Source organism: Phragmites australis, chromosome 20, assembly GCF_958298935.1.
Source record: "Phragmites australis chromosome 20, lpPhrAust1.1, whole genome shotgun sequence".
Taxonomy (NCBI): Eukaryota; Viridiplantae; Streptophyta; class Magnoliopsida; order Poales; family Poaceae; genus Phragmites; species Phragmites australis.
Genome location: NC_084940.1, coordinates 20,806,427 through 20,811,925, shown reverse-complemented (window position 1 = coordinate 20,811,925; position 5,499 = coordinate 20,806,427). Strand labels below are relative to the sequence as shown.

Below are 5,499 nucleotides of genomic sequence, written 5' to 3'. Positions count from 1 at the left end.
CACAAATTATACAGTCATGAAAAAAAAGGAAAGGGGCAAAGGATGTTTGGTGGACCAGCTCGGGTGCTCAGCCCATCTTTGCCTCGCTCACAGGCCAATCTCTCTCTCATCCTCACCAGGCTAGACAATGTGACCCCCATATCATCGTCAATCCTAGCCAGCAACGCTTCCTAAGACTCAAGCAAAGTATGCCACCTCCTTGAGCAGCAGGAGTTGAAGCTCAATGGGAATGACAAAGATATGGATCCCTTATCAAATATGCCACACTTGATCCATCTCTTCTGGGGCATCAATGCACCATATTTCCCTAGTAGGATACTACCGCAACTACATACTCAATGCAATTAGTATTGATAGTTCCTTTGGTGCATCCTAGAGTCAAGGGGCACTAATGTCTTGACTCTTGAGCTAATTTCAACTATGTAACACAAGAATGCGACTAAGGAAGAAGTTGAACTGTGACAGGCTATGGGCTTGGTGGTTACCATATGAAGGAATGCACATGTAAGTGATTACAATTCAAAAAAATATGATAACTTTGTTCTTCATGAATAATAAATTGGAATGTACTGCTGAAAGAATTAAATATCCAATATCAAAATGCCATTCCAAAACAAGCTAGAAGATATCAGCTATACCCGAAAATCGTTTAAAGAATGTTAGATATCGTGACTTAAGAAATGTACCTTCAATGTTATGGTGCCAACAAACCCAACTTTCACTGTTACTGGAAGACGGAGATAATTCAATATTTCGGCCTGGAGTTTTAAGTCTTCCAGAACAACATCACCTTTTCAAAGAGAAATGAAAGAAAGTAATTAAGGAGTACACAAATACAATTTCGACACAAGCCAAATGAAAGCACATTAACTGCTGAGATATTAAAAATAATGGTAAATGTGGTTAAACACATGTTGAAGTGAATTGTCAAAATTAGCTAATGTTTCTTTTTTAGAAATCGGATATGTGGGTCAACATATCAAGTGGTTGCTTTGCTGATCCAACTGTCAGTTCAAATAGTCAGACAAAAGTTCAGATAAATTAGTTGAAGGCCCATGCGTTGCAACAGATCCTAATTCTAGCACCCCTACCCTACATCGCAATGATCATAAATCTCACACACAAACAATATTGTTTTACTTCCCACTAATCCAATTTTTCTTCTATGTTCACAACAATTCGACCATACATCAAATCTAAATTCTTGACTCCAATTCCTAGTATTTTAAAGAGTAGTTCAATTTTTCATTCTTTCATAGCAAAGCATAGAAGTGCATGAAATTGGATAAAGTAACATGGAGAAGGTAAAGATTTTGAACTTAGGCTACAATGTTCAAAAGAAATAAGTTGGGCCAGGTACAGAGGTTCGATACGGCCCTAATTGTTAGGAATGACAATACATACTTCCTTTTAGATTTGTTGGTAAGCTCTGGAGGACAGGGAATGGTGTGAGGAGTGAATTATCAAAAGCATGGAGATGCACTATTTGTAATGAAAAACTTGTTCATTCAGTAATGAAAAACTTGTTCATCCTTTTAGTTTTTTTTTTTGTTAAATCTGTCGAAGTAAATAAGCCTTTGAGAGTATGTAGTTTAAGAAACAAACTATACAACTATTGCATTTCTCATTCAGCAAGATGTCAAGATCATAATCAAAACTAAGTTTTCAGCATCTACTAATAACAACAGTGGATGGATGGTGAGAAGTACACCTGATCATCACTTTTTTGTGTTGAGAATAGATAAAACCTGATCAACAGTTACTGATCAGTGACAATGCTAGTTTGCATTTTTAAACGCACCTGCATATAGATTTCTCATAAAATCATCCTAAATAGAGAAAATTCAAGACTCAATGAACTTAGAATAATGAAAATTTACCAGAGCTTCGCTGCTGTTTACTTGCTAACCTTTATTCTGGACACGAATGAGCAAAACGAAGAGCAATATTTTTTATTGAATTCCAAAAAGCCCAACTCAAATCAAAGTAATAACAAAATCCATTCCTGACAAAGCATGTGCAGAAATAAGCTCTAGTGAATACCACAGGGAAACAAAATGCAGGGTAGCCCTGGTGTTGTTTGCAGCCCAACAGGAATGAAAGAAAGTGATTTGAATTTAGATTTCCACAATTCTACCTCGACTATTCCAGTACATCTCCTGTGAAACACATTAGCATCTTCTACAGCTCATATGCCATGTTTGATCCTAATGGTTTCTTGAACATGTCGTGCCATAGTTTGCAGTTTTTTGTTAAATCTATCGAAGTAACTACGCCTTTGAGAGTACGTAGTTTAAGAAACAAACTACACAACTATCGCATTTCTCATTCAGCAAGATGTTAAGATCATAATCAAAACTATACGTTTTCAGCATCTGCTAATAACAACAGAGGATGGATGGTGAGAAGTACACCTGATCATCACTTTTTTGTGTTGAGAATAGATAAAACCTGATCAACAGTTACTGATCAGTGACAATGCTAGTTAGTATTTTTAAATGCACCTGCATACATATTTCTCATGAAATCATCCTAAATGGAGAAAATTTATAAGGTGAATATATTAGACTGTATCTCAGGAATGAAGAAAGCACCACGAGGACGATGATAGTCATTTTTCTTGTAGCTTCTGTTTGCATCAACAGTTTAATATAACTCAGGAGCTGGATTTCCTAGATGAAATCCTTTGATAAAAATTAAACAAAGCAAGAATAATTTGTAGTATTAATACCTGAAATCCTGAGCTAACAACCTCCATACATGCCAGGAAAGCAACGACAGTCTTGCCACAACCAACATCCCCCCTGATACAAAAAAATCATTTGTAAGCTTATAGCAATATTCATATAAACCACAATGAATTTCAGCAACACATTTGCAGATAGTGTATGCCAAAGTCCAATAGATCCATCAATTGACAAACTACAGAGGGTTATATAAAAAAGGATGCAGACATTCTGTAATGCTCCACCCGATCTTCTTAAACTGATGTTTTAGACTAATGCACATGTATTAAGAAAAAATTCGACATGACACCACCCCTACTAAAGTTTTTTTGCTAGCTTTTTATATTCATTTGTTTCTCAACTGCCCATCTTGACCAATGAACAAAGGAAATGCATTCTGTAAAATGTAGAGCACTAAATGAGGTAGCGGCATTTCTGGTCTTTAGGAAGATGTAGCTATGTCTCTTCTTGAATTCCTATCACATCAAATAAAAGACTGTTCTTTTCGACTCCTAGAACAACAAATTATAAAATCAAGGGGATATCAGATTTGGAACTCTTAACAGAAAATATAGTAATATCATACTTCCTATTTTCAGAATGAGAAGGGGGAAATGCATGGAGGAAAATACTTCATTTTCTATCCAACTATTCCAAACAAATTCTTTAAAACAAACATGACTGGAACAAGAAATATACAACAAATTGCAATTGATATGATGTCCATGATTTATTAGAGTTGAGTAGAACATCTACATTGATGCCAAGTCTAGAAACAAGAGTGAAATGCTTGGTTAACAACTAAAAACAGAAGGAAGAGCAACGGGAGAAAAAAAAGGAGGAAGGAGCTTGCTGGATCCCGTGGTCTCTTCATCATCGCGCCGCCGCGGTGCCTTCTTTGTCTTCTTTGATGAGGTGGGGGTCGTCAGCATGGTGGGAGGAGGGCGGCGCTGACAGCATGCGGATGGCGGCATTAGGGCAAGGCAAGGAGGAGCGGAGGAGGCGAGTGCAGGGTCGATGGGCATGTGCAGCTAAGGAAGGCGCATCGCGGCAGCGGTTTCTAGGAGCAATGATGCGACAATAATGTAAGAAGAAAAACCAACAATTAGGTTTCAACGGTGTGCACCTTGATGGGAATGCTGAGGAAGAAGAATCGTATGTGGCCCTCGATCGTGGCGATGGCGTTGAAGGGTATAGATCCCCACGGGAGGTCCTCGAGTAGGTAGATCATGTTCTCCACCACACTAATGCCGTCGAGGAGGAGATCGGCGTCGATGTAGGACACGGCGCGCGGGCGGACGCGGGCAGTTGCGGATGCAGACCTTGAGCGTGGCGGAGATTATGACAGCGACAGCGACGACGACAGCGGGGTGGGCCACGATGAAGATGTGCGCGAGGCGAAGGCGGGCGAGTCTGACGTTCGGGCCTCCGGGCCAGACGATGAAGGTCGTGAGCATGAGGAGCACGAGGGATGAGAGGAGGGGGGCGAGGCAGCCATGGCATAGGCAGCGCGGAGGAGGACGATGACTGGGGAGATGTGGAGGAGTGAAGGAGATGCAGGGGGACAACAGAATCAGAAGGTTGGATGAGGCTAGAGGGAGGGGAGGGGGAGGGGAATGGAGCATGGGGCGGCAAGGTGAGGGGGAGGGCGCTACGGTGGGAGGGGACGGAAGAGGAGATGGGGGTGGTGTGGCGTGGGCAGAATGGAGAGATCGGTTTTCTGGTTTGGTAGGATGGGGAGATCGGTTTTTTATTAGACGGGGTGGGAAGTGGGAGGGTAGAACATGCACGATGATAGGAAAATTGCAAACGTTTTAAGTAGGAGAGATAGGATCTAGATTGTAGGATGTAATCTAACGAAATTACAATGTGTGATATTATCCTGCTTGCAGGCAATCGATGATGTTCTTTTTGTCCGAACCCATAAAAATGGGTAAGCTTGCTAATGAAGATTATTGCCCCCGATGCGGTCATGCCATGGCTTGCTCTCACCCTCGCTAGCTCTGACACCTCCAACGGAATCTCCTCCGCTACCTTCAGCTCACCTCCATGCTCACCATGGCAGCAGCTACTAACCAAACAATGACACCTCGTCTCAATGGGGGATCGCCAGCTTGCGGTGATAGAGGATTGGGATCTTTCTCTCTGAAGAATATTTCAGGCAGATGTCCTCGCTCACTTTGGAACCGTAGTACACCATCCCTCATCCTCTATTAATGGTTGCTTCTTCTTTCTCGTGGTGTTTGGGAGGTACAACTTCCTGCTCATGAGTTCTTCGCTCAGCTGGGCTCTTCACTCGAATCTTGGTGGTGCTCCTATGGGTTTTCATGTGCATTGGTTTTGGATAGGCATTTTCATTCCTCAGTGGCCTCTAAACATTTTGGGATGTTCATTTATACCTTGAAAAGAATTACTGCCGATCATTTTGATGTGTACTTCCATCTCTGGCAAGATGGGGGTGGGGGATTGGATCCAGGAGAGAGAGCTATGGTCTAGAGAGAAGGATAGTCAATGAATCCTGGTTTTTCGTAGGAAGAAACCGAAGGCCAACTATTATTGTAAATGGGTTTCTTTTGCTACTTCTCTTGTGCTTCCTTCTCCTCCCAAAAAGACTTATGCATCCTGCCATTGTTCTTCTTTGAAGTTTGGGCAGTTCAGTTGTTCGGTGCTCCAATCAAACCCTATTCTTTCGTGTTCATTTGCAAGAACACCCTTCGCCTCTTCGTTTTCAAATTTGATCCATGTCCGCATGGTGTTTTCCCATTTGTAACTG

At 41.5% G+C, this 5,499-nt stretch overlaps 1 pseudogene; it reads right to left on the bottom strand.

Moving 5' to 3' along the window:
• Positions 1 to 3,831: 3,831 nt before the first annotated feature.
• LOC133901520 (uncharacterized) lies at positions 3,832 to 4,351 on the bottom strand (annotated as a pseudogene).
• Between the last annotated feature and the right edge of the window lie 1,148 nt (positions 4,352 to 5,499).